The following is a 7,792-nucleotide window of genomic DNA, read 5'->3' as shown; positions in this document are numbered from 1 at the left end:
TCTTACTCTACTGCCCTAATCCTACAGGTGTTTCCTTGCTTGTGCTCAATGATGGAGGAGCTGCAGGTCAGCCACCCAGGGCCCTCTCAGTGGGCTCTCCCATTCCCTGCTAGGCCCCAGAAATCCCCAATTCTTGTCCCTGGTCACAAGGCCATCACCTCCCTTCTCTCGGGAGCCTCTCTGTGTGTTTTAGGTTTTTTTTTTTTTTTGGCTCCGCCTGGGGCATGCAGAAATCCCCAGGCCAGGCATCAAGCCCTTGCCTTAGCTGTAACCAGAGCCACAGCAGTAATAATGCCAGGTCCTTAACCTTTAGGCCACGGGGGAACTCCAGGAGCCCCTCTTTGGAAACTGCCTTTCTCCTGTTACCTCAGATTAACATTATGGCTCCTCAGTGCTTTTCCAAGCTGAACATTCCTCCATCTCTTCCCCACATTGTGTTATCATCTATCTGTGCTGTGATTATCTGGAGAGTACGTGACATGTCCGATGAACTTCAGTATCCTCACAGCTTAACATAGGGTCAGTTGGTCAAATAAAAGAACGTCCAGTTCCCTTTGTGGGTTAAGAAACCCACATAATTTTCATCAGGATGCAGTTTCAATCCCTGGCCTGGCTCAGTGGGTTAAGGGTCTGGCGTTGCCACAGGTTGTGGCGTAGGTCACAAATGCGGTTCAGATGCCATGTTGCTGTGGCTGTGATGTAGGCCGGCAGCTGCAGCTCTGATCCGGCCCCTAGCCTGACCTGGGAACTTCCTTATGCCACGTGGCCCTAAAAGGAAAAAAGAACTTCCATCTGCCTTCCCTAGTTGCCTCTGGCCTCGTGATCCCTGAGTGCCCACTTGGATTCTCATTCTGGACACCTCCCTTCTGAAGTGCCCACATCCAATACCTGACCCAGGGATCGCACAGCCTTTAACCAGTGTGTGCGTTGGGCACAACCTTTAAACACCCCGCACCTGCGGCTGTTTTAAGATAAGGGTCAGGGACAGATGCGACTTGTGGGTTTTCAAACCACACAATACTTGGGGTAAGATGACCTCCCTACAGTGGACCATTACTTCCCGTCTCCTTGCCTCCACCCCTGCCTCATTCTGGGGTCTTCCTGCCGCCTGCACGCAACCCCCCAGGAGCATTAGGGAAGCCAGCTTCTCTGTTTGATGATCTTTCTGTGAAATGTAAGTGTCTTGTTTTCATAATTATAGCTACTGCAGTAAAGTCATGTCTCAGAGATAATATTTTGGGGAAAGGTGCCTAAAGCTTTGTTTCCACGTCCGGTGTTCTTGCCTTTGGTTAATCCCCTCCCTTTTCAGTGTGGGCGGGACCTGCAACTTGCTTCTAACCAGCTTGCCAAAGGGAATGGGATGTCACGTGTGATTATGTTATGGTATATAAGGCTCCTTTTTGCCAGCAGACTTGCTTTCTGCCCTGCCGGCCTGTTGTGAGGGGGCCTATGGAGGGGCCGCATAGTAGCCTCTAGAAGTTAAGAGCTGAAGTCTTAAAAGTGCAAGGAAGTTACATCTGTCAAAACCCTGAGTGAGCCTGAAAGGGAGGGAGTCTCTGGCTGGTCAAGCTCTGCAGATGAGACCTGAGTCCTGGCCACATATTGCTCGTAGCCTTGCACGTGGACTCAGGTAAGCCATGCTGGACTCCTGACCCACGGAAACCGACATAAATCTGTGTTGTTTTGAGCCACTAAGTTTTTAGCAATTTATTATGCAGCGTAGAAAACGAATACACCTGCCCTCCAAGATGTTGCCCAAATTATACCCCCTCTGTCTTTACTCCTTAAGAGCAAGGTTCTATTTGTTTCTGGATTCCCTTCTGTCACAGAGCTTTGCTCATAGTCCTCAGAAGAGTCAGCAAAACAGGAGTTCGTGCAGGGAGTTCCCATTGTGGCTTGGCAGACTAAGAATCCAACTAGTATCCGTGAGGATGTGGGTTTGATTCCAGGCCTCATTCAGTGGGTTTAGGACCTAGTGTTGCTGCAAGCTGCAGCATAGCCCACAGATGTGGCTTGGATCTGGCATTGCTGTGGCTGTGGCGTAGGCTGGTGGCTCAGCTCTGATTCAACCCGTAGCCTGGGAATATCCATGTGCCTCCAGTGTGGCCCTAAAAAGGAAAAAAAAAAAAAAAGGTGTTAGTGCATTTCTAAAATCATAATTAAGCAAAGTAGGGAAAAATTTTTAATTTTAGGGAAAAAAAGACAAAAAAATTGATATCGCTTGTATCTCTTACAGGACATCGCACAGTTCTTTTTTGGAGGGCCAAACCTGCCCAAAAAAGACTTCCAGCAAAAGTCCTGAGAAGGTCCCTTCTTAGGTCACATACCCATCCCTTAGCCAATCGCTGTGACTAATGATCTACAGTGCTCTGATTGGCCAGACCTGGGTCACATGCCCATCTCGATGACAGAGGGTGGGGTCAGTGTCACCCAAAGCCCCCTGGACTGAGATTGGGAGGAGGTGGTTTCCCAGCAAAGAAGAGAGAAGTGTAGTTAATAGAAGCAAGGATTCCAGGCATCAAAAGCATCCATTGACCAAAACTCATAGCTACTTACATCAAGTGACAGATGGGAAATTTTGTTGTTGTTGTTGTCTTTTTGCCTTTTCTAGGGCTGCTTCCAGGGCACATGGAGGTTCCCAGGCTAGGGGTCGAATTGGAGCTGTAGCTGCTGGCCTATGCCAGCGCCACAGCAACAGGATCCGAGCTGCGTCCATGACCTACACCACAGCTCACAGCCACACCAGATCCTTAACCCACTGAGCAAGGCCAGGGATCGAACCTGCAACCTCATGGTTCCTAGTCGGATTCGTTAATCACTGTGCCACAACGGGAACTCCAAAAAGCCATCTTTTGCATCATTTCTGCACCTAATATGCAGTGCTTGCCACCAGGAAGCAAAGAGGGATGAATGGCATTCCTTTCATCCAGAAGGAGCTTGATCTAGCATTAGGAAATAAAACAATGATAGCGACAACAGCAAATACTGATTATGGGGTAGGCAAGGTTCTAAGTGCTTGACACACATTAGGTTGTTTAAGTTTCGCCTCACCCTATTGGGGAGCTACTGCTATTCCCATCTCACAGATGGTGAAGCTGAGAAAAAAAGAGCTTAAGGGACTTCCCTAAATGGCAAGATTAGAATATGAACTTTGTTCCTGCGCTTGTGCTCTTAATCCACTGTTTGTGCCTGTTCCAGCCATGCCTGTACCTAGAACATTGGCCAGAATATGGTCACCTGCCATCAGGGAGGTACAGCCCTGTGCCCAGTACAGTACCTGCCACTCAGACTTGACAAAATAGGATATCCAGAGCATTACTGAATATCTCAAAACCCTTGTATGGAGGGGTCTGGAAGTGGCAACAATGGCTGGAAAGGAAGAAAGAACAGGCTTGGAGTTCCCTTTTGGCTCAGCCGGGAGGAACCCGACTAGTATCCATGAGGACAAGGGTTTGCTCCCTTGCCTCACTCACTGGGTTAAGGATCTTATGTTGCCATGGCTGTGGCGTAGGTCCACAGCTGCAGCTCCGAATCGACCTCTAGACTAGGAACCTCCATGTGCTGCACCTGTGGCCCTTAAAAAACCAAACCAGGAGTTCCCGTCATGGCACAGTGGTTAACGAATCTGACTAGGAACCATGAGGTTGCGGGTTCGGTCCCTGCCCTTGCTCAGTAGGTTAACGATCCGGTGTTGCCGTGAGCTGTGGTGTAGGTTGCAGACGCGGCTCAGATCCCGCGTTGCTGTGGCTCTGTCATAGGCCGGTGGCTACAGCTCTGATTCGACCCCTAGCCTGGGAACCTCCATACGCCGTGGGAGCGGCCCAAGAAATAGCTAAAAAGACAAAAACAAAAACAAAAACCAAACCAAACCAAACCAAGAGAGAATAGGCTCACTCAGAGAGTCAGATGGGAAACCGGGCAGACCCAGTGTTGGGAGAACGGGTAAGGAAAGCTCCCCCTCTTTTTTTTTTTTTTTTTTTTGCCATTTTCTTGGGCTGCTCCCTCGGCATGTGGAGGTTCCCAGGCTAGGGGTCGAATTGGAGCTGTAGCTGCCGACCTACACCAGAGCCACAGCAATGCCGGATCCGAGCCACATCTGTGACCTACGCCACAGCTCACGGCAACACCAGATCCTTAACCCACTGAGCGAGGCCAGGGATCGAACTCACAACCTCATGGTTCCTAGTCGGATTCATTAACCACTGTGCCACGACGGGAACTCCAAGCTCCCCCTCATTTTTATTCTCCCTTCCTTCTCTTCCTTCTCTCCTCCCTCCCTCCCTTCTTTCATCAGAGAGTTGCTGATCATCTTCCATGGACTGCATATAGAGTATATAAGATGCTTCCTCCCTGAGGTTGTGGGGAGAAGGAAGGCCTGGATGTACATGCGTGGGTTACAAACTTAAACAAATAAATAATATTTTTGTTTCTTTTTAATTAAGGAGAATATTTAAATAGATAGTGAAACCGGGGTTAGAGCTCCTCAGCCTTGCACATTCTTTCTGAGCCTTGGCTCCCAGACTGGGCTACACAGAAGATCATATTTTATTTTTATGTATTTATTTATTTTTTCTTTTTAGGGCCACACATGTGGTGTATGGACGTTCCCAGGGGTCAAATCACACCACAGCTGCAGCAACCCCAGACCCAAGCCCCCTCTGTATCCTACACCTCAGCTTGCAGCAATGCTGGATCCTTAACCCATTCAGAGAGTCCAGGGATTGAACCTGCATCTTCATAGATACCACTTGGGTTCTTTTCTTTTCTTTTTTTGGTCTTTTTGTCTTTTTAGGGCTGCACCTGTGGGATATGGAGGTTCCCAGGCTAGGTGTCTAATTGGAGCTGTAGCCGCTGGCCTACGCCACAGCCGCAGCAACGCCAGACCTGAGCGACATCTGGGACCTACACCACAGCTCACGGCAACGCTGGATCCTTAACCCACTGAGCAAGGCCAGGGATCGAACCCGCAACTGGTTCCTAGTCGGATTTGTTTCTGCTGTGCCACGATGGGAACTCTACTAGTTGGGTTCTTAACCAGCTGAACCACAATGGGAACTCCAAGATCATCTTTTATTTATTTATTTTGCTTTTTAGGGCTGTACTCATGGCATACGGAGGTTCCTAGGCAAGATCATCTTTTAAAAAATACATTAAATGCATTTTCCCCTAATAATGCCCCCTACCCAAGACACCCACCTCCCAATACCTGGAATCTGTGAATTTGTTAGGATACATACTGTCTTAGTTTGGGCTGCTATAATGGAGTACCATAAACTGGATGGCTTAAACAACAGAAACTTATTTCTCACAGTTCTGGAGGATGGGAAGTCCAAGATCAAGGCACTGGAGAATCAAGTCCAAGATTTGATGTCTGGTGAGAGCCTGCTTGCTGGTTCATAGATGACCACTTTTTCGTTGTGTCCTCACATGGCAGAAAAAGGGCAAGATAGCTCTCTGGGGTCCTGATTATAAGAGCATAAATACAGAGTTCCCTGGTGGCCTAGTGGTTAAGGACCTGGCATTGTTGCTGCAGTGGCAAGGGTTTGATCCCTGGCCTGGGAACTTTCGCATGCTGTGGCCATACCCTCCCGCAAAAAAAAGAGCACAAATACCATTCACGAGGGCACCACTCTCATGACCTAATTTTCTCCCGAAGACATCTCTTTTTTTAAAAAAAAATTAATATAGTTGATTTACAAGGTTGTACCAATTTCTGCTGCCCAGCAAAGTGCCCAGTGATACATTTGCATACATTCCCTTTCTTAAATTATCTTCCATCTCGGGCCATCCAAAGAGGCCGGATATAGTTCCCTATGCTGCACAGTAGGGCCGCATTGCTTGTCCATTCTAAATGTAATAGTTTGCATCTACTAACCCCAAACTCCCCGTCCATCCCACTCCCTCCCCCTCCCCCTTGGCAACCACAGGTCTGTTCTCTATGTTTGTGAGTCTATTTCTGTTCTGTAGACAGGTTCTTTTGTGCCGTATTTTAGATTCCTCATATAAGTGATATCATATGGTGTTTGTTTTTCTCTTCCTGACTGACTTAATACGAGAATCTCTAGTTGCATCAAACGCATTGCTTAATACCATCAAACAGCGTTCAGATTTCAACATGTAAATTTTGCTATGACATAAATGTTGAGTTCATTGCACGTGCCAAAAGGGAACTAAGGTCATTAATCAGTTGGCTATTTTTTTTTTTTTTTTTTTAATTTCCACACTGCTCATGGCATGTGGAAGTTCAGAGGCCAGGGATTAAACATGAGCCACAGCAGTGACAATGCCCTATCCTTAACCCACTGAGCCACCAGGGAACTCCTTGGCTGGCTTTAAAATAGGGAGATTATCCTGGGTTATCTGAGAAGGCCCAAGGGAATCACAGGGACAAAGGTGGAAAAGGGAGACAGAAGAGAGAGTCAGAGAGATGGCAGGAGGAGGAGGACTCAACCTGATGTTGCTGGCCTGGAAGACAGGAGAGAGCCATGAACCAAGGAAAGTGTACAGCTCCTAGAAGGTGGAAAAGGAAAGGAAATATATTTTCCCCTGGAATCTCTAAGAAGGAATGAACTTTGAATTTAGTCCAGTGAGATCCCTATCAGACCTCTAATCTACAAGATAAGACACTTGTGCTGTTAAAGGCGATGTTTGCTATAATTTGTCATAGCAGCAACAGAGAACAAACACAATGATGTGACATAAAATATCAAAGTACAGAATAAGGCACAGAGCATGCTGCAACGATTTGCATGAATATATACTTTTGTATGTATGTTTGTAAGTATGTGGACCAGTGGTTCTTAACATTGGCTAGACATTAAAGCAATCTAGAAAGCTTAGACACACACACACACACACACACACACACACACACACACAGAGTTCCCACTGTGGCTCAGCAGTTAGCAAACCCGACTAGCATCCGTGAAGACATATGTTCGATCCCTGGCCTCGCTCAGTGGGTTAAGGATCCAGCATTGTCATGAGCTGTGGTTGGTGTAGGTTGCAGACGCAGCTCTCGGATCCTGTGTGGCTGTGGCTGTGGCGTAGGCTGGGGTATGTTTGGGTATGTCAACTTGCATATGTTGCAAGTGCAGCCCTAAAAAGGAAAAAAAAAAAAGGCTTAAAAACAAATCCTAATGGCTGGGCTGTAATCCCATAAATCAGAACCTCTCGGAGTGGGGGAGGGGGGAAGAAGAACTCAGGCAAAGGTATCTTTTTTTTTTTTTTTTAATTTTATGGCCATCCCTTGGGCCAGGGATCAGCTCTGAGCCACAGTTGTGACCTATGCCAGATCCTTTAACCCACTGTGACAGATGCTGCCGATTCTGTTGTGCCACAGTGGGAACTCTACATCGGTATCTTTTGAAGCATGCCAGGTGCAGTCAGGTTGAGGCCACTGGTACAGACTCTTTTTAGAAGGCTAGGCAGAGGGGGACAGGGTGACTGTGAGACCAGGGAGGTTAAGAGGGACGGACTTGCTTTTTTTTTTTTACCTTTTGAACTTCACTGTATCCCTTGGAAAAAAACCTTTTTATAATGGACCAAAATAGAGACAAGAGTATAAGGAACACCCACGTATCCATTACACAACTTCACAATTACCAACATTTTGTACCCTTTTACTTTTGTAGCATGCGTATGTTATACATTAAGACAAAATGATGAAAATAAAATACAACCTAAAAAGAAAAAAGGGAGTTCCTGCTGTGGCTCAGCAGGTTAAGAACCTGACTAATATCCATGAGGATGCTGGTTCGATCCCTGGTCTTGCTCAGTGGGTTAAAGATCC

This window comes from Phacochoerus africanus, chromosome 5, assembly GCF_016906955.1.
Source record: "Phacochoerus africanus isolate WHEZ1 chromosome 5, ROS_Pafr_v1, whole genome shotgun sequence".
In the NCBI taxonomy this organism is placed as follows: domain Eukaryota; kingdom Metazoa; phylum Chordata; class Mammalia; order Artiodactyla; family Suidae; genus Phacochoerus; species Phacochoerus africanus.
Note: the sequence above shows the minus strand (reverse complement) of the source record.